Genomic DNA, 21,740 nt, shown 5'->3' with positions numbered 1-21,740 from the left:
ACATCAGTCAGGAAGTTAAAGCATGGTCGCAAATGGGTCTTCCAAATGAACAATGACCCCAAGCATACTTCCAAAGTTGTGGCGAAATGGCTTAAGGACAACAAAGTCAAGGTATTGGAGTGGCCATCACAAAGCCCTGACCTCAATCCTATAGAAAATGTGTGGGCAGAACTGAAAAAGCATGTGCGAGCAAGGAGGCCTACAAACCTGACTCAGTTACACCAGCTCTGTCAGGAGGAATGGGCCAAAATGCACCCAACTTATTATGGGAAGGTTGTGGAAGGCTACCCAAAACGTTTGACCCAAGTTAAACAATGTAAAGGCAATGTTACCAAATACTATTTGAGTGTATGTAAACTCAGACCCACTGGGAATGTGATAAAAGCTGGAAAAAATTATTTTCTCTACTACTTTTCTGACATTTCACATTCTTAAAATAAAGTGGTGATCTAATTGACTTAAGACAGGGAACTTTTACTAGGATTAAATGTCTGGAATTGTGAAAAACTGAGTTCAAATGTATTTGGCTAAGGTGTATGTAAACTTCCAACTTCAACTGTACATTTAATTGTTAGGGACCAGACAAGTAGCCTAGCGGTTAAAGCATTGAGCCAGTAAGCGAAAGGTCGCTTGTTCGAATTCCTGATCCAGCAAGGTGGAAAAATCTGCCGTTCTGCCCATGAGCAAAGCAGTTGACCCCCAACAACAACTGTACTCCAGAGCACTGATTATGTTCATTAAGGCAATTCCCCAGACCTCTCTGATTCAGAGGGTTGTGTTAAATGCAGAAGACACATTTCGGTTGAATCCATTCAGTTATGTAACTGACTAGGAATACCCTTTCCCTACTAGTTGCTTTATGCAGACTGGAGGCTCTGTATGGAGTGTGCAACAAATATAGCCTCTTACAAAACACACCTTAAAATATGTTAATGTGTCAAGAACAACAATACCATGCACCAACTAGTATTCAAAAGGTTTTTGGTACTCCAAAAATGTGATGTGGTGCTGTATTCTGTAGTGTGTTGAATTGCAGTAAATTACTGGCAGCAATTGGCCATTAAGTTACTGTAGATTTACAGGTTTTTACACAGGTTTTGTAGAATTCTTAAAAAACAGAATGTTACTTTATTCTGTAGGAGGTACAGCATTCTCACTCACAGGTACAACAAATATAGATTCTTACAAGGCACGGCGTAAAATATTTTAATGAGCTCCAACAAGAAAATATTCCCACAATGCACCATCATTTACAGTATGCTGCAGTAAATAAACACCAACATAGGTAGTACAGTACTTTATTGTAAAGAAATACAGTATGTTGTTCATTTTTACAGAATGCTTCTAATTACAGTTAATAACTGTATTTTTCAGCATTTTACCCATAATGCACTGAAATAAAATCGAATTTTATTTGTCACATGCGCCAAAAACAACAGGTGTAGCCCTTCCAGTGAAATGCTTACTTACAAGCCCTTAACCAACAACTCAGTTTTAAGAAAATACCTAAAAAAAAAGAGATAAGAAAAACAAACAATTAAATAACAGCAGCAGGGCTATATACAGGTGCTACAGGTTCCGAGTCAATGTGTCAATGTGCGGGGGCACCAGTGTCAAGGTAATTGAGGTAGTTATGTACATGCAGGTAGGGTTACTTAAGTGGCTATGCATAGATAATAAGAGAGAGTAGCAGCAGCGTGGGGGGGGGGTGCAAATAGTCTGGGTAGCCATTTCATTAGCTGTTCAGGAGTCTTATGGCTTGGGGGTGAAAGCTGTTTAGAAACCTCTTGGACCTAGAATTGGTGCTCTAGTACCGCTTACCGTGCGGTAGCAGAGAGAACAGTTCATGACTAGGGTGGTTGGAGTCTGACAATTTTCAGGGCCTTCCTCTGACACCGCCTGGTATAGAGGTCCTGGATGGTAGGAAGCTTGGCCCCGGTGATGTACGCATTACCATCTGTAGGGCCTTGCAGTTGGAGGCCGAGCTGGGATTCAACCCGTCAGAATGCTCTCGATGGTGCAGCTGTAAAACCTTTTGAGGATCTGAGGACCCATGCCAAATCTTTTCAGTCTCCTGAGGTTTTGTTATGCCCTCTTCACGACTGTCTTGATGTGATTCGACCATATTAGTTTGTTGGTGATGTGGACGCCAAGGAACTTGAAGCTCTCAACCTGCTCCACTGCAGCCCCGTCGATGAGAATGGGGGCGTGCTCAGCCTCCTTTTCCTGTAGTCCACAATCATCTCCTTTGTCTTGATCATGTTAAGGGAGAGGTTGTTGAAACATGTATGAGAGCATCAACTGGTCCGGATGACTGTGTGATCATGCTCTACAGCATTAGTTCTGTAAAACACATTTAAGGTAGTCTCATTTCCTCCCCTCCCCTCCTCTTCTCCCCTCTCCTTTCCTCTCCTTTCGTCCCATCATCTCCTCTCTCCACTCCTCTCGCTCTCAAATTACCCTGCTGTCCAAGATGGTTCTTTCTCCTCCTTCTCACTGTCCATGTCTGCTGTGCTAGGATTATTTATAAAATCCTCTAAGGCCTCACTACCCTCTATCTGAGACACCTACTGCAGCCCTCATCCTCCACATACAACACCCGTTCTGCCAGTCCCATTTTGTTAAAGGTCCCATAACCACACATATCCCTGGGTCGCTCCTCTTTTCAGTTCGCTGCAGCTAACGACTGGAACGAGCTGCAGAAAACACTCAAACTGGACCGTTTTATCTCCATCTCTTCATTCAAAGACTCAATCATGGACACTCTTACTGACAGTTGTGGCTGCTTGTCGTGATGTATTGTTGTCTCTACCTTCTTGCCCTTTGTGCTGTTGTCTGTGCCCAATAATGTTTGTACCATGTATAGTGCTGCTACCATGTTGTGCTGCTGCCATGTTGTGTTGCTACCATGCTGTGTTTTCATGTGTTGCTGCCATGCTATGTTGTTGTCTTAGGTCTATCTTGATGTAGTGTTGTGGTGTCTCTCTTGTCGTGATGTGTGTTTTGTCCTATATATTTTTTTACATTTTATTTAATCCCAGCCTCCGTCCCCGCAGGAGGCCTTTCGCCTTCTGGTAGGTCGTCACTGCAAATAAGAATTTGTTCTTAATACTGACTTGCCTAGTTAAATAAAGGTTAAATAAATCATTAAAAGTCAAAAAAAAAAACTTACACTATGGCTAGACTGTGGATCACCACCCTTAAGGAATACCCAGCCGTCATAGTTATAGGGATAATACTGGATTGGAGTGTGGCTCGGAATGTGTGATTTGATTGTGAGAGCCTCAAGTACATATGTATTTATAAATTAATTCATAAATAAGTGAAAGGCAAAGTTATTTACTCACACACACACAAGCTCATGCGCACACACACACACATCTATTCCTGCCAACAGAATTCATTACTGCCATCTCCCGCTGGCTATGTTAATGCTCCATCACATTTCCTTAAACAAATTCAGCAGCATCAAGGTAGGTTAGACACTGTGCAGGAAAAACACATTCACCAGCAGCAGCAGTAGCACATTTTATATTTCCTACAATTAATTCCTACACCAAAAGACCCATTCATTCCATTCTACTGTGTGAGTGCATGGTGCTGTGCAATTAGCAACACTGGGTATCTCTGAGCTCTTGGGCTAGGCTGTGTAAAGTGGACAACACTTGGGCTAGACTGTGTAGAGTGGACAGCACTTGGGGCTAGGCTGTGTAGAGTGGACAGCACTTGGGCTAGGCTGTGTAGAGTGGACAGCTCTTGGGCTAGGCTGTGTAGAGTGGACAGCTCTTGGGTTAGGCTGTGTAGAGTGGACAGCACTTGGGCTAGACTGTGTAGAGTGGACAGCTCTTGGGATAGGCTGTGTAGAGTGGACAGCTCTTGGGCTAGGCTGTGTAGAGTAGATAGCACTTGGGCTAGGCTGTGGAGAGTGGACAGGTCTTGGGAAAGGCTGTGTAGAGTGGACATTTCCTGTTGCTAGGCTGTGTAGAGTGGACAGTTCTTGGGCTAGGCTGTGTAGAGTGGACAGCAGTAGGGCTAGGTTGTTTAGAGTGGACAACACTTGGGCTAGGCTGTGTAGAATGGACAGTTCTTTGGCAAGGCTGTGTAGAGTGGACAGCTCTTGGGCTAGGCTGTGTAGAGTGGGAAGCACTTGGGCTAGGCTGTGTAGAATGGACAGTTCTTTGGCTAGGCTGTGTAGAGTGGATTGTTCTTAGGCTAGGCTGTGTAGAGTGGACAGTTCTTAGGCTAGGCTGTGTAGAGTGGACAGTTCTTGGGCTAGGCTGTGTAGAGTGGACAGCACATGGGATAGGCTGTTTAGAGTGGACAGCACATGGGATAGGCTGTTTAGAGTGGACAGCTCTTGGGATAGACTGTGTAGAGTGGACAGCTCTTGGGCTAGACTGTGTAGAGTAGACAACACTTGGGCTAGGCTGTGTAGAGTGGGCAGCTCTTGGGATAGGCTGTGTAGAGTGGACAGCACTTGGGCTAGGCTGTGTAGAGTGGACAGCTCTTGGGCTAGGCTGTGTAGAGTGGACAGTTATTGGGTTAGGCTGTGTAGAGTGGACAACACTTGGGATAGGCTGTGTAGAGTGGAAAGTTCTTGGGCTATGCTATGTAGAGTGGACAGCACTTGGGAAAGGCTGTGTAGAGTGGACAGCTCTTGGGCTAGGCTGTGTAGAGTGGACAGTTCTTGAGTTAGGCTGTGTAGAGTGGAAAGCACTTTGGATAGACTGTGTAGAGTGGACAGCTCTTGGGCTAGACTGTGTAGAGTGGACAGCTCTTGGGCTAGGCTGTGTAGAGTGGACAGCTCTTGGGATAGGCTGTGTAGAGTGGACAGCTCTTGGGCTAGGCTGTGTAGAGTAGATAGCACTTGGGCTAGGCTGTGGAGAGTGGACAGGTCTTGGGAAAGGCTGTGTAGAGTGGACATTTCCTGTTGCTAGGCTGTGTAGAGTGGACAGTTCTTGGGCTAGGCTGTGTAGAGTGGACAGCAGTAGGGCTAGGTTGTTTAGAGTGGACAACACTTGGGCTAGGCTGTGTAGAATGGACAGTTCTTTGGCAAGGCTGTGTAGAGTGGACAGCTCTTGGGCTAGGCTGTGTAGAGTGGGAAGCACTTGGGCTAGGCTGTGTAGAATGGACAGTTCTTAGGCTAGGCTGTGTAGAGTGGACAACACTTGGGCTAGGCTGTGTAGAGTGGACAGCTCTTGGGTTAGGCTGTGTAGAGTGTACAGTTCTTGGGAAAGGCTGTGTAGAGTGGACAGCTCTTGGGTTAGGCTGTGTAGAGTGGACAGGTATTGGGCTAGACTGTGTAGAGTGGACAACTCTTGGGTTAGGCTGTGTAGAGTGTACAGATCTTGGGAAAGGCTGTGTAGAGTGAACAGCTCTTGGGCTAGGCTGTGTAGAGTGGACAGCTCTTGGGCTAGGCTGTGTAGAGTGGACAGCTCTTGGGTTAGGTTGTGTAGAGTGGACAGCTCTTGGGCTAGGCTGTGTAGAGTGGACAGCACTTAAGATTGACTGTGTAGAGTGGACATTTCTTGGGCTAGGCTGTGTAGAGTAGATAGCACTTGGGTTAGGCTGTGTAGAGTGCACAGTTCTTGGGAAAGGCTGTGTAGAGTGGACAGCACTTGGGCTAGGCTGTGTAGAGTGGACAGGTCTTGGGCTAGACTGTGTAGAGTGGACAGTTCTTGGGCTAGGCTGTGTAGAGTGGACAGCACTTGGGATAGGCTGTGTAGAGTGGACAGCACTTGGGCTAGGCTATGTAGAGTGGACAACACTTGGGCTAGGCTGTGTAGAGTGTACAGCACTTGGGCTAGGCTGTGTAGAGTGGACAGCACTTGGGCTAGGCTGTGTAGAGTGGACAGCTCTTGGGTTAGGCTGTGTAGAGTGGACAGCTCTTGGGTTAGGCTGTGTAGAGTGGACAGCACTTGGGGTAGACTGTGTAGAGTGGACAGCTCTTGGGATAGGCTGTGTAGAGTGGACAGCTCTTGGGCTAGGCTGTGTAGAGTAGATAACACTTGGGCTAGACTGTGTAGAGTGGACAGGTCTTGGGAAAGGCTGTGTAGAGTGGACAGCACTTGGGCTAGGCTGTATAGAGTGGACAGCACTTGGGCTAGACTGAGTAAAGTGGACAGCACTTGGGCTAAGCTGTATAGAGTGGACAGCACTTGGGCTAGGCTGAGTAGAGTGGACAGCAATTGGGCTAGGCTGTGTAGAGTGGATAGTTATTGGGCTAGGCTGTGTAGAGTGGACAGCACTTGGGCTAGGCTGTGTAGAGTGGACAGTTATTGGGCTAGACTGTGTAGAGTGGACAGCTCTTGGGCTAGGCTGTGTAGAGTGGACAGTTCTTGGGAAAGGCTGTGTAGAGTGGACAGCACTTGGGCTAGGCTGTATAGAGTGGACGGCACTTGGGATAGGCTGTGTAGAGTGGAAAGTTCTTGGGCTAGACTGTGTAGAGTGGACAGTTCTTGGGCTAGGCTGTGTAGAGTGGACAGCACTTGGGATAGGCTGTGTAGAGTGGACGGCACTTGGGATAGGCTGTGTAGAGTGGAAAGTTCTTGGGCTAGGCTATGTAGAGTGGACAGTTCTTGAGTTAGGCTGTGTAGAGTGGACAGCACTTGGTTTAGGCTGTGCAGAGTGGACAGCTCTTTCGCTAAACTGTATAGCGTGGACAGCTCTTTGGCTAGGCTGTGTAGAGTGAACAGCTCTTGGGCTAGACTGTGTAGAGTGGACAGCTCTTTCGCTAACCTTTGTAGAGTGGACAGCACTTGGGCTAGACTGTGTAGAGTGGACAGCTCTTTGGCTAGGCTGTGTAGAGTGGACAGCTCTTGGGCTAGGCTGTGTAGAGTGGACAGCACTATGGCTAGGCTGTGTAGAGAGGACAGCTCTTTTGCTAGGCTGTGTAGAGTGGACAGCACTATGGTTGGGCTGTGTAGAGTGGACAGCACTTGGGCTAGGCTGTATAGAGTGGACAGCACTTGGGCTAGGCTGTGTAGAGTGGACATAATTTGGCCTAGACTGTGTAGAGTGGACAGCACTTGGGCTAGGCTGTGTAGAGTGGACAGCTCTTGGGCTAGACTGTGAAGAGTGGACAGCTCTTTCGCTAAACTGTGTAGAGTGGCCAGCTCTTTCGCTAGGCTGAGTAGAGTGGACAGTTCTTGGGCTAGGCTGTGTAGAGTGGACAGCTCTTTCACTAAACTGTTTAGAGTGGACAGCTCTTGGGCTAGGCTGTGTAGAGTGGACAGTTCTTGGGAAAGGCTGTGTAGAGTGGACAGCTCTTGGGCTAGGCTGTGTAGAGTGGACAGCTCTTTCGCTAAACTGTGAAGAGTGGACAGCTCTTTCGCTAAACTGTGTAGAGTGGCCAGCTCTTTTGCTAGGCTGATTAGAGTGGACAGTTCTTGGGCTAGACTGTGTAGAGTGGACAGCTCTTTCACTAAACTGTGTAGAGTGGACATCTCTTGGGCTAGGCTGTGTAGAGTGAACAGCTCTTTAACTAGACTGTGTAGAGTGGACAGCTCTTTGGCTAGACTGAGAAGAGTGGACAGCACTTGGGCTTGGCCGTGTAGAGTGGACAGCACTTGGGCTAGGCTGTGTAGAGTGGACAGTTATTGGGCTAGACTGTGTAGAGTGGACAGCTCTTGGGCTAGGCTGTGTAGAGTGGACAGTTCTTGGGAAAGGCTGTGTAGAGTGGAGAGCACTTGGGCTAGGCTGTGTAGAGTGGACGGCACTTGGGATAGGCTGTGTAGAGTGGAAAGTTCTTGGGCTAGGCTGTGTAGAGTGGACAGTTCTTGGGCTAGGCTGTGTAGAGTGGACAGCACTTGGGATAGGCTGTGTAGAGTGGACAGCACTTGGTTTAGGCTGTGCAGAGTGGACAGCTCTTTCGCTAAACTGTATAGAGTGGACACCTCTTTGGCTAGGCTGTGTAGAGTGAACAGCTCTTGGGCTAGACTGTGTAGAGTGGACAGCTCTTTCGCTAAACTGTGTAGAGTGGACAGCACTTGGGCTAGACTGTGTAGAGTGGACAGCTCTTTGGCTAGGCTGTGTAGAGTGGACAGCTCTTGGGCTAGGCTGTGTAGAGTGGACAGCAGTATGGCTAGGCTGTGTAGAGTGGACAGCTCTTTTGCTAGGCTGTGTAGAGTGGACAGCACTATGGTTAGGCTGTGTAGAGTGGACAGCACTTGGGCTAGGCTGTATAGAGTGGACAGCACTTGGGCTAGGCTGTGTAGAGTGGACATAATTTGGCCTAGACTTTGTAGAGTGGACAGCACTTGGGCTAGTTTGAGTAGAGTGGACAGCTCTTGGGAAAGGCTGTGTGGAGTGGACAGCTCTTTCACTAAACTGTGTAGAGTGGGCAGCTCTTGGGCTAGGCTGTGTAGAGTGGACAGCTCTTGGGCTGAGCTGTGTAGAGTGGACAACTCTTTTGCTAGGCTGTGTGGAGTGGACAGCTCTTGGGCTAGACTGAGTAGACTGGGCAGCTCTTATGCTAGGCTGTGTGGAGTCGACAGCTCTTGGGCTAGACTGAGAAGACTGGACAGCTCTTGGGCTAGACTGTGTAGAGTTGACAGCTCGTGGGCTAGGCTGTGTAGAGTGGACAGCACTTGGGCTAGACTGAGTAGAGTGGACAGCTCTTTTGCTAAACTGTGTAGAGTGGACAGCTCTTAGGCTTGACTGAGTAGAGTTGACAGCTCTTGGGCTAGGCTGTGTAGAGTGGACAGTTCTTGGGCTAGGCTGAGTAGAGTGGACAGTTTTTTGGCTACACTGTATAGAGTGGAAGGCCCTTGGGCTAGACTGTGTAGAATGGACAGTTTTTGGGCTAGGCTGAGTAGAGTGGACAGTTCTTTCGCTAAACTGTGTAGAGTGGACAGTTCTTGGGCTAGGCTGAGTAGAGTGGACAGTTTTTTTCGCTAAACTGTGTAGAGTGGACAGTTCTTGGGATAGGCTGAGTAGAGTGGACAGTTTTTTGGCTACATTGTATAGAGTGAACAGCCCTTGGGCTAGACTGTGTAGAGTGGACAGTTCTTGGGCTAGCCTGTGTAGAGTGTACAACTCTTTTGCTAGGATGTGTAGAGTGGACAGCACAATGTCTAGAAGGTGTAGAGTGGACAGCTCTTGGGCAAGGCTGTGTAGAGTGGACAACTCTTTTTCTAGGCTGTGTGGAGTGGACAGCTCTTGGGCTAGACTGAGTTGAGTGGACAGCTCTTGGGCTAGACCTTGTAGAGTGGACAGCACTTGGGCTAGGTTGTGTAGAGAAGTCAGCTCTTTGGCTAGGCTGTGTAGAGTGGACAGCACTTGGGCTAGGCTGTGCAGAGTGGACAGCTCTTCAGATAGGCTGTGTAGAGTGGACAACTCTTTCACTAGGCTGTGTAGAGTGGACAGCACTATGGCTAGGCTGTGTAGAGTGGACAGCTCTTTCGCTAGGCTGTGTAGAGTGGACAGCACTTGGGCTAGGCTGTGTAAATTGGACAGCTCTTGGGCTAGGCTGGGTAGAGTGGACAGCACTTGGGATAGGCTGTGTAGAGTGGACGGCACTTGGGATAGGCTGTGTAGAGTGGAAAGTTCTTGGGCTAGGCTATGTAGAGTGGACAGTTCTTGAGTTAGGCTGTGTAGAGTGGACAGCACTTGGTTTAGGCTGTGCAGAGTGGACAGCTCTTTCGCTAAACTGTATAGAGTGGACAGCTCTTTGGCTAGGCTGTGTAGAGTGAACAGCTCTTGGGCTAGACTGTGTAGAGTGGACAGCTCTTTCGCTAAACTGTGTAGAGTGGACAGCACTTGGGCTAGACTGTGTAGAGTGGACAGCTCTTTGGCTAGACTGTGAGAGTGGACAGCTCTTGGGCTAGGATGTGTAGAGTGGACAGCACTATGGCTAGGCTGTGTAGAGTGGACAGCTCTTTTGCTAGGCTGTGTAGAGTGGACAGCACTATGGTTAGGCTGTGTAGAGTGGACAGCACTTGGGCTAGGCTGTATAGAGTGGACAGCTCTTGGGTTAGGCTGTGTAGAGTGGACCACACTTGGGCTAGACTGTGTAGAGTGGACAGCTCCTGGGCTAGGCTGTGTAGAGTGGACAGCTCTTGGGATAGACTGTGTAGAGTGGACAGCTCTTGGGCTAAGACTGTGTAGAGTGGACAACACTTGGGCTAGGCTGTGTAGAGTGAACAGCTCTTTAACTAGACTGTGTAGAGTGGACAGCTCTTTGGCTAGACTGAGTAGAATGGTCAGCACTTTGGCTGCGCTGTGTAGAGTGGACAACTCTTAAACTAAACTGTGTAGAGTGGACAGCTCTTGGGCTAGAATGTGTAGAGTGAACAGCTCTTTGGCTAGACGGAGTAGAGTGGACAGCACTTTTGCTAAGCTGTGTGGAGTGGACAGCTCTTTCTCTAAACAGTGTAGAATGGACAGCTCTTTCACCAAACTGTGTAGAGTGGACAGCTTTTTGGCTAGACTGTGTAGAGTAGACAGCTCTTGGGCTAAACTGTGTAGAGTGGACAGCTCTTGGGCTAGACTGTGTAGAGTGGACAGCACTTGGGCTAGGCTGTGCAGAGTGGACAGCTCTTTCGCTAAACTGTGTAGAGTGGACAGCTCTTGGGCTAGGCTGTGCAGAGTGGACAGCACTTGGGCTAGGCTGTGTAGAGTGGTCAGCTCTTTCGCTAAACTGTGTAGAGTGGACAGTTTTTGGGCTAGGCTGTGTAGAGTGGACGGCACTTGGGATAGGCTGTGTAGAGTGGAAAGTTCTTGGGCTAGACTGTGTAGAGTGGACAGTTCTTGGGCTAGGCTGTGTAGAGTGGACAGCACTTGGGCTAGGCTGTGTAAATTGGACAGCTCTTGGGCTAGGCTGGGTTGAGTGGACAGCACTTTGGCTAGGCTGTGTAGAGTGGACAGCACTTGGGCTAGGCTGTGAAGAGTGGACAGGTCTTGGGTTAGGCTGTGTAGAGTGGACTACACTTGGGCTAGACTGTGTAGAGTGGACAGCTCCTGGGCTAGGCTGTGTAGAGTCGACAGCTCTTGGGATAGACTGTGTAGAGTGGACAGCTCTTGGGCTAAGACTGTGTAGAGTGGACAACACTTGGGCTAGGCTGTGTAGAGTGAACAGCTCTTTAACTAGACTGTGTAGAGTGGACAGCTCTTTGGCTAGACTGAGTAGAATGGTCAGCACTTTGGCTGCGCTGTGTAGAGTGGACAACTCTTAAACTAAACTGTGTAGAGTGGACAGCTCTTGGGCTAGAATGTGTAGAGTGAACAGCTCTTTGGCTAGACGAAGTAGAGTGGACAGCACTTTTGCTAAGCTGTGTGGAGTGGACAGCTCTTTCTCTAAACAGTGTAGAATGGACAGCTCTTTCACCAAACTGTGTAGAGTGGACAGCTTTTTGGCTAGACTGTGTAGAGTAGACAGCTCTTGGGCTAAACTGTGTAGAGTGGACAGCTCTTGGGCTAGACTGTGTAGAGTGGACAGCACTTGGGCTAGGCTGTGCAGAGTGGACAGCTCTTTCGCTAAACTGTGTAGAGTGGACAGCTCTTGGGCTAGGCTGTGCAGAGTGGACAGCACTTGGGCTAGGCTGTGTAGAGTGGTCAGCTCTTTCGCTAAACTGTGTAGAGTGGACAGTTTTTGGGCTAGGCTGTGTAGAGTGGACGGCACTTGGGATAGGCTGTGTAGAGTGGAAAGTTCTTGGGCTAGACTGTGTAGAGTGGACAGTTCTTGGGCTAGGCTGTGTAGAGTGGACAGCACTTGGGCTAGGCTGTGTAAATTGGACAGCTCTTGGGCTAGGCTGGGTTGAGTGGACAGCACTTTGGCTAGGCTGTGTAGAGTGGACAGCACTTGGGCTAGGCTGTGAAGAGTGGACAGGTCTTGGGTTAGGCTGTGTAGAGTGGACTACACTTGGGCTAGACTGTGTAGAGTGGACAGCTCCTGGGCTAGGCTGTGTAGAGTCGACAGCTCTTGGGATAGACTGTGTAGAGTGGACAGCTCTTGGGCTAAGACTGTGTAGAGTGGACAACACTTGGGCTAGGCTGTGTAGAGTGAACAGCTCTTTAACTAGACTGTGTAGAGTGGACAGCTCTTTGGCTAGACTGAGTAGAATGGTCAGCACTTTGGCTGCGCTGTGTAGAGTGGACAACTCTTTCACTAAACTGTGTAGAGTGGACAGCTCTTGGGCTAGAATGTGTAGAGTGAACAGCTCTTTGGCTAGACGGAGTAGAGTGGACAGCACTTTTGCTAAGGTGTGTGGAGTGGACAGCTCTTTCTCTAAACAGTGTAGAATGGACAGCTCTTTCACCAAACTGTGTAGAGTGGACAGCTTTTTGGCTACACTGTGTAGAGTAGACAGCTCTTGGGCTAAACTGTGTAGAGTGGACAGCTCTTGGGCTAGACTGTGTAGAGTGGACAGCACTTGGGCTAGGCTGTGCAGAGTGGACAGCTCTTTCGCTAAACTGTGTAGAGTGGACAGCTCTTGGGCTAGGCTGTGCAGAGTGGACAGCACTTGGGCTAGGCTGTGTAGAGTGGACAGCTCTTTCGCTAAACTGTGTAGAGTGGACAGTTTTTGGGCTAGGCTGTGTAGAGTCGACGGCACTTGGGATAGGCTGTGTAGAGTGGAAAGTTCTTGGGCTAGACTGTGTAGAGTGGACAGTTCTTGGGCTAGGCTGTGTAGAGTGGACAGCACTTGGGATAGGCTGTGTAGAGTGGATGGCACTTGGGATAGGCTGTGTAGAGTGGAAAGTTCTTGGGCTAGGCTATGTAGAGTGGACAGTTCTAGAGTTAGAATGTGTAGAGTGGACAGCACTTGGTTTAGGCTGTGCAGAGTGGACAGCTCTTTCGCTAAACTGTATAGAGTGGACAGCTCTTGGGCTAGACTGTGTAGAGTGGACAGCACTTGGGCTAGGCTGTGCAGAGTGGACAGCTCTTTCGCTAAACTGTGTAGAGTGGACAGCTCTTGGGCTAGGCTGTGCAGAGTGGACAGCACTTGGGCTAGGCTGTGTAGAGTGGACAGCTCTTTCGCTAAACTGTGTAGTGGACAGTTTTTGGGCTAGGCTGTGTAGAGTGGACGGCACTTGGGATAGGCTGTGTAGAGTGGAAAGTTCTTGGGCTAGACTGTGTAGAGTGGACAGTTATTGGGCTAGGCTGTGTAGAGTGGACAGCACTTGGGATAGGCTGTGTAGAGTGGACGGCACTTGGGATAGGCTGTGTAGAGTGGAAAGTTCTTGGGCTAGGCTGTGTAGAGTGGACAGCACTTGGTTTAGGCTGTGCAGAGTGGACAGCTCTTTCGCTAAACTGTATAGAGTGGACAGCTCTTTGGCTAGGCTGTGTAGAGTGAACAGCTCTTGGGCTAGACTGTGTAGAGTGGACAGCTCTTTCGCTAAACTGTGTAGAGTGGACAGCACTTGGGCTAGACTGTGTAGAGTGGACAGCTCTTTGGCTAGGCTGTGTAGAGTGGACAGCTCTTGGGCTAGGCTGTGTAGAGTGGACAGCACTATGGCTAGGCTGTGTAGAGTGGACAGCACTTGGGCTAGGCTGTGTAGAGTGGACATAATTTGGCCTAGACTGTCTAGAGTGGACAGCACTTGGGCTAGTTTGAGTAGAGTGGACAGCTCTTCGGCTAGGCTGTGTAGAGTGGACAACTCTTTCACTAGGCTGTGTAGCGTGGACAGCACTATGGCTAGGCTGTGTAGAGTGGACAGCTCTTTCGCTAGGCTGTGTAGAGTTGACAGCACTTGGGCTAGGCTGTGTAAATTGGACAGCTCTTGGGCTAGGCTGGGTTGAGTGGACAGCACTTGGGCTAGGCTGTGTAGAGTGAACAGCACTTGGGCTAGGCTGTGAAGAGTGGACAGCTCTTGGGTTAGAGTGTGTAGAGTGGACCACACTTGGGCTAGACTGTGTAGAGTAGACAGCTCCTGGGCTAGGCTGTGTAGAGTGGACAGCTCTTGGGATAGACTGTGTAGAGTGGACAGCTCTTGGGCTAAGACTGTGTAGAGTGGACAACACTTGGGCTAGGCTGTGTAGAGTGAACACCTCTTTAACTAGACTGTGTAGAGTGGACAGCTCTTTGGCTAGACTGAGTAGAATGGTCAGCACTTTGGCTGCGCTGTGTAGAGTGGACAACTCTTTCACTAAACTGTGTAGAGTGGACAGCTCTTGGGCTAGAATGTGTAGAGTGAACAGCTCTTTGGCTAGACGGAGTAGAGTGGACAGCACTTTTGCTAAGCTGTGTGGAGTGGACAGCTCTTTCTCTAAACAGTGTAGAATGGACAGCTCTTTCACCAAACTGTGTAGAGTGGACAGCTTTTTGGCTAGACTGTGTAGAGGAGACAGCTCTTGGGCTAAACTGTGTAGAGTGGACAGCTCTTGGGCTAGACTGTGTAGAGTGGACAGCACTTGGGCTAGGCTGTGCAGAGTGGACAGCTCTTTCGCTAAACTGTGTAGAATGGACAGCTCTTGGGCTAGGCTGTGTAGAGTGGACAGCTCTTGGGCTGAGCTGTGTAGAGTGGACAACTCTTTTGCTAGGCTGTGTGGAGTGGACAGCTCTTGGGCTAGACTGAGTAGACTGGGCAGCTCTTATGCTAGGCTGTGTGGAGTCGACAGCTCTTGGGCTAGACTGAGAAGACTGGACAGCTCTTGGGCTAGACTGTGTAGAGTTGACAGCTCGTGGGCTAGGCTGTGTAGAGTGGACAGCACTTGGGCTAGACTGAGTAGAGTGGACAGCTCTTTTACTAAACTGTGTAGAGTGGACAGCTCTTAGGCTTGACTGAGTAGAGTTGACAGCTCTTGGGCTAGGCTGTGTAGAGTGGACAGTTCTTGGGCTAGGCTGAGTAGAGTGGACAGTTTTTTGGCTACACTGTGTAGAGTGGACAGTTCTTGGGCTAGGCTGAGTAGAGTGGACAGTTTTTTTCGCTAAACTGTGTAGAGTGGACAGTTCTTGGGATAGGCTGAGTAGTGGACAGTTTTTTGGCTACATTGTATAGAGTGAACAGCCCTTGGGCTAGACTGTGTAGAGTGGACAGTTCTTGGGATAGCCTGTGTAGAGTGTACAACTCTTTTGCTAGGATGTGTAGAGTGGACAGCACAATGTCTAGAAGGTGTAGAGTGGACAGCTCTTGGGCAAGGCTGTGTAGAGTGGACAACTCTTTTTCTAGGCTGTGTGGAGTGGACAGCTCTTGGGCTAGACTGAGTTGAGTGGACAGCTCTTGGGCTAGACCTTGTAGACTGGACAGCACTTGGGCTAGGTTGTGTAGAGAAGTCAGCTCTTTGGCTAGGCTGTGTAGAGTGGACAACACTTGGGCTAGGCTGTGCAGAGTGGACAGCTCTTCGGCTAGGCTGTGTAGAGTGGACAACTCTTTCACTAGGCTGTGTAGAGTGGACAGCACTATGGCTAGGCTGTGTAGAGTGGACAGCTCTTTCGCTAGGCTGTGTAGAGTGGACAGCACTTGGGCTAGGCTGTGTAAATTGGACAGCTCTTGGGCTAGGCTGGGTAGAGTGGACAGCACTTGGGATAGGCTGTGTAGAGTGGACGGCACTTGGGATAGGCTGTGTAGAGTGGAAAGTTCTTGGGCTAGGCTATGTAGAGTGGACAGTTCTTGAGTTAGGCTGTGTAGAGTGGACAGCACTTGGTTTAGGCTGTGCAGAGTGGACAGCTCTTTCGCTAAACTGTATAGAGTGGACAGCTCTTTGGCTAGGCTGTGTAGAGTGAACAGCTCTTGGGCTAGACTGTGTAGAGTGGACAGCTCTTTCGCTAAACTGTGTAGAGTGGACAGCACTTGGGCTAGACTGTGTAGAGTGGACAGCTCTTTGGCTAGACTGTGAGAGTGGACAGCTCTTGGGCTAGGATGTGTAGAGTGGACAGCACTATGGCTAGGCTGTGTAGAGTGGACAGCTCTTTTGCTAGGCTGTGTAGAGTGGACAGCACTATGGTTAGGCTGTGTAGAGTGGACAGCACTTGGGCTAGGCTGTATAGAGTGGACAGCTCTTGGGTTAGGCTGTGTAGAGTGGACCACACTTGGGCTAGACTGTGTAGAGTGGACAGCTCCTGGGCTAGGCTGTGTAGAGTGGACAGCTCTTGGGATAGACTGTGTAGAGTGGACAGCTCTTGGGCTAAGACTGTTTAGAGTGGACAACACTTGGGCTAGGCTGTGTAGAGTGAACAGCTCTTTAACTAGACTGTGTAGAGTGGACAGCTCTTTGGCTAGACTGAGTAGAATGGTCAGCACTTTGGCTGCGCTGTGTAGAGTGGACAACTCTTAAACTAAACTGTGTAGAGTGGACAGCTCTTGGGCTAGAATGTGTAGAGTGAACAGCTCTTTGGCTAGACGGAGTAGAGTGGACAGCACTTTTGCTAAGCTGTGTGGAGTGGACAGCTCTTTCTCTAAACAGTGTAGAATGGACAGCTCTTTCACCAAACTGTGTAGAGTGGACAGCTTTTTGGCTAGACTGTGTAGAGTAGACAGCTCTTGGGCTAAACTGTGTAGAGTGGACAGCTCTTGGGCTAGACTGTGTAGAGTGGACAGCACTTGGGCTAGGCTGTGCAGAGTGGACAGCTCTTTCGCTAAACTGTGTAGAGTGGACAGCTCTTGGGCTAGGCTGTGCAGAGTGGACAGCACTTGGGCTAGGCTGTGTAGAGTGGTCAGCTCTTTCGCTAAACTGTGTAGAGTGGACAGTTTTTGGGCTAGGCTGTGTAGAGTGGACGGCACTTGGGATAGGCTGTGTAGAGTGGAAAGTTCTTGGGCTAGACTGTGTAGAGTGGACAGTTCTTGGGCTAGGCTGTGTAGAGTGGACAGCACTTGGGCTAGGCTGTGTAAATTGGACAGCTCTTGGGCTAGGCTGGGTTGAGTGGACAGCACTTTGGCTAGGCTGTGTAGAGTGGACAGCACTTGGGCTAGGCTGTGAAGAGTGGACAGGTCTTGGGTTAGGCTGTGTAGAGTGGACTACACTTGGGCTAGACTGTGTAGAGTGGACAGCTCCTGGGCTAGGCTGTGTAGAGTCGACAGCTCTTGGGATAGACTGTGTAGAGTGGACAGCTCTTGGGCTAAGACTGTGTAGAGTGGACAACACTTGGGCTAGGCTGTGTAGAGTGAACAGCTCTTTAACTAGACTGTGTAGAGTGGACAGCTCTTTGGCTAGACTGAGTAGAATGGTCAGCACTTTGGCTGCGCTGTGTAGAGTGGACAACTCTTTCACTAAACTGTGTAGAGTGGACAGCTCTTGGGCTAGAATGTGTAGAGTGAACAGCTCTTTGGCTAGACGGAGTAGAGTGGACAGCACTTTTGCTAAGGTGTGTGGAGTGGACAGCTCTTTCTCTAAACAGTGTAGAATGGACAGCTCTTTCACCAAACTGTGTAGAGTGGACAGCTTTTTGGCTACACTGTGTAGAGTAGACAGCTCTTGGGCTAAACTGTGTAGAGTGGACAGCTCTTTGGCTAGACTGTGTAGAGTGGACAGCACTTGGGCTAGGCTGTGCAGAGTGGACAGCTCTTTCGCTAAACTGTGTAGAGTGGACAGCTCTTGGGCTAGGCTGTGCAGAGTGGACAGCACTTGGGCTAGGCTGTGTAGAGTGGACAGCTCTTTCGCTAAACTGTGTAGAGTGGACAGTTTTTGGGCTAGGCTGTGTAGAGTCGACGGCACTTGGGATAGGCTGTGTAGAGTGGAAAGTTCTTGGGCTAGACTGTGTAGAGTGGACAGTTCTTGGGCTAGGCTGTGTAGAGTGGACAGCACTTGGGATAGGCTGTGTAGAGTGGATGGCACTTGGGATAGGCTGTGTAGAGTGGAAAGTTCTTGGGCTAGGCTATGTAGAGTGGACAGTTCTAGAGTTAGAATGTGTAGAGTGGACAGCACTTGGTTTAGGCTGTGCAGAGTGGACAGCTCTTTCGCTAAACTGTATAGAGTGGACAGCTCTTGGGCTAGACTGTGTAGAGTGGACAGCACTTGGGCTAGGCTGTGCAGAGTGGACAACTCTTTCGCTAAACTGTGTAGAGTGGACAGCTCTTGGGCTAGGCTGTGCAGAGTGGACAGCACTTGGGCTAGGCTGTGTAGAGTGGACAGCTCTTTCGCTAAACTGTGTAGTGGACAGTTTTTGGGCTAGGCTGTGTAGAGTGGACGGCACTTGGGATAGGCTGTGTAGAGTGGAAAGTTCTTGGGCTAGACTGTGTAGAGTGGACAGTTATTGGGCTAGACTGTGTAGAGTGGACAGCTCTTTGGCTAGACTGTGAGAGTGGACAGCTCTTGGGCTAGGATGTGTAGAGTGGACAGCACTATGGCTAGGCTGTGTAGAGTGGACAGCTCTTTTGCTAGGCTGTGTAGAGTGGACAGCACTATGGTTAGGCTGTGTAGAGTGGACAGCACTTGGGCTAGGCTGTATAGAGTGGACAGCTCTTGGGTTAGGCTGTGTAGAGTGGACCACACTTGGGCTAGACTGTGTAGAGTGGACAGCTCCTGGGCTAGGCTGTGTAGAGTGGACAGCTCTTGGGATAGACTGTGTAGAGTGGACAGCTCTTGGGCTAAGACTGTTTAGAGTGGACAACACTTGGGCTAGGCTGTGTAGAGTGAACAGCTCTTTAACTAGACTGTGTAGAGTGGACAGCTCTTTGGCTAGACTGAGTAGAATGGTCAGCACTTTGGCTGCGCTGTGTAGAGTGGACAACTCTTAAACTAAACTGTGTAGAGTGGACAGCTCTTGGGCTAGAATGTGTAGAGTGAACAGCTCTTTGGCTAGACGGAGTAGAGTGGACAGCACTTTTGCTAAGCTGTGTGGAGTGGACAGCTCTTTCTCTAAACAGTGTAGAATGGACAGCTCTTTCACCAAACTGTGTAGAGTGGACAGCTTTTTGGCTAGACTGTGCAGAGTAGACAGCTCTTGGGCTAAACTGTGTAGAGTGGACAGCTCTTGGGCTAGACTGTGTAGAGTGGACAGCACTTGGGCTAGGCTGTGCAGAGTGGACAGCTCTTTCGCTAAACTGTGTAGAGTGGACAGCTCTTGGGCTAGGCTGTGCAGAGTGGACAGCACTTGGGCTAGGCTGTGTAGAGTGGTCAGCTCTTTCGCTAAACTGTGTAGAGTGGACAGTTTTTGGGCTAGGCTGTGTAGAGTGGACGGCACTTGGGATAGGCTGTGTAGAGTGGAAAGTTCTTGGGCTAGACTGTGTAGAGTGGACAGTTCTTGGGCTAGGCTGTGTAGAGTGGACAGCACTTGGGCTAGGCTGTGTAAATTGGACAGCTCTTGGGCTAGGCTGGGTTGAGTGGACAGCACTTTGGCTAGGCTGTGTAGAGTGGACAGCACTTGGGCTAGGCTGTGAAGAGTGGACAGGTCTTGGGTTAGGCTGTGTAGAGTGGACTACACTTGGGCTAGACTGTGTAGAGCGGACAGCTCCTGGGCTAGGCTGTGTAGAGTGAACAGCTCTTTGGCTAGACTGAGTAGAATGGTCAGCACTTTGGCTGCGCTGTGTAGAGTGGACAACTCTTTCACTAAACTGTGTAGAGTGGACAGCTCTTGGACTAGAATGTGTAGAGTGAACAGCTCTTTGGCTAGACGGAGTAGAGTGGACAGCACTTTTGCTAAGGTGTGTGGAGTGGACAGCTCTTTCTCTAAACAGTGTAGAATGGACAGCTCTTTCACCAAACTGTGTAGAGTGGACAGCTTTTTGGCTACACTGTGTAGAGTGGACAGCTCTTGGGCTAAACTGTGTAGAGTGGACAGCTCTTGGGCTAGACTGTGTAGAGTGGACAGCACTTGGGCTAGGCTGTGCAGAGTGGACAGCTCTTTCGCTAAACTGTGTAGAGTGGACAGCTCCTGGGCTAGGCTGTGCAGAGTGGACAGCACTTGGGCTAGGCTGTGTAGAGTGGACAGCTCTTTCGCTAAACTGTGTAGAGTGGACAGTTTTTGGGCTAGGCTGTGTAGAGTCGACGGCACTTGGGATAGGCTGTGTAGAGTGGAAAGTTCTTGGGCTAGACTGTGTAGAGTGGACAGTTCTTGGGCTAGGCTGTGTAGAGTGGACAGCACTTGGGATAGGCTGTGTAGAGTGGATGGCACTTGGGATAGGCTGTGTAGAGTGGAAAGTTCTTGGGCTAGGCTATGTAGAGTGGACAGTTCTAGAGTTAGAATGTGTAGAGTGGACAGCACTTGGTTTAGGCTGTGCAGAGTGGACAGCTCTTTCGCTAAACTGTATAGAGTGGACAGCTCTTGGGCTAGACTGTGTAGAGTGGACAGCACTTGGGCTAGGCTGTGCAGAGTGGACAGCTATTTCGCTAAACTGTGTAGAGTGGACAGCTCTTGGGCTAGGCTGTGCAGAGTGGACAGCACTTGGGCTAGGCTGTGTAGAGTGGACAGCTCTTTCGCTAAACTGTGTAGTGGACAGTTTTTGGGCTAGGCTGTGTAGAGTGGACGGCACTTGGGATAGGCTGTGTAGAGTGGAAAGTTCTTGGGCTAGACTGTGTAGAGTGGACAGTTATTGGGCTAGGCTGTGTAGAGTGGACAGCACTTGGGATAGGCTGTGTAGAGTGGACGGCACTTGGGATAGGCTGTGTAGAGTGGAAAGTTCTTGGGCTAGGCTATGTAGAGTGGACAGTTCTTGAGTTAGGCTGTGTAGAGTGGACAGCACTTGGTTTAGGCTGTGCAGAGTGGACAGCTCTTTCGCTAAACTGTATAGAGTGGACAGCTCTTTGGCTAGGCTGTGTAGAGTGAACAGCTCTTGGGCTAGACTGTGTAGAGTGGACAGCTCTTTCGCTAAACTGTGTAGAGTGGACAGCACTTGGGCTAGACTGTGTAGAGTGGACAGCTCTTTGGCTAGGCTGTGTAGAGTGGACAGCTCTTGGGCTAGGCTGTGTAGAGTGGACAGCACTATGGCTAGGCTGTGTAGAGTGGACAGCACTTGGGCTAGGCTGTGTAGAGTGGACATAATTTGGCCTAGACTGTCTAGAGTGGACAGCACTTGGGCTAGTTTGAGTAGAGTGGACAGCTCTTCGGCTAGGCTGTGTAGAGTGGACAACTCTTTCACTAGGCTGTGTAGCGTGGACAGCACTATGGCTAGGCTGTGTAGAGTGGACAGCTCTTTCGCTAGGCTGTGTAGAGTTGACAGCACTTGGGCTAGGCTGTGTAAATTGGACAGCTCTTGGGCTAGGCTGGGTTGAGTGGACAGCACTTGGGCTAGGCTGTGTAGAGTGAACAGCACTTGGGCTAGGCTGTGAAGAGTGGACAGCTCTTGGGTTAGAGTGTGTAGAGTGGACCACACTTGGGCTAGACTGTGTAGAGTGGACAGCTCCTGGGCTAGGCTGTGTAGAGTGGACAGCTCTTGGGATAGACTGTGTAGAGTGGACAGCTCTTGGGCTAAGACTGTGTAGAGTGGACAACACTTGGGCTAGGCTGTGTAGAGTGAACACCTCTTTAACTAGACTGTGTAGAGTGGACAGCTCTTTGGCTAGACTGAGTAGAATGGTCAGCACTTTGGCTGCGCTGTGTAGAGTGGACAACTCTTTCACTAAACTGTGTAGAGTGGACAGCTCTTGGGCTAGAATGTGTAGAGTGAACAGCTCTTTGGCTAGACGGAGTAGAGTGGACAGCACTTTTGCTAAGCTGTGTGGAGTGGACAGCTCTTTCTCTAAACAGTGTAGAATGGACAGCTCTTTCACCAAACTGTGTAGAGTGGACAGCTTTTTGGCTAGACTGTGTAGAGGAGACAGCTCTTGGGCTAAACTGTGTAGAGTGGACAGCTCTTGGGCTAGACTGTGTAGAGTGGACAGCACTTGGGCTAGGCTGTGCAGAGTGGACAGCTCTTTCGCTAAACTG

The sequence above is a fragment of the Salvelinus fontinalis genome, chromosome 1 (genome assembly GCF_029448725.1).
Source record: "Salvelinus fontinalis isolate EN_2023a chromosome 1, ASM2944872v1, whole genome shotgun sequence".
NCBI classification, from domain to species: Eukaryota; Metazoa; Chordata; class Actinopteri; order Salmoniformes; family Salmonidae; genus Salvelinus; species Salvelinus fontinalis.
This window is presented reverse-complemented; position numbering follows the sequence as displayed.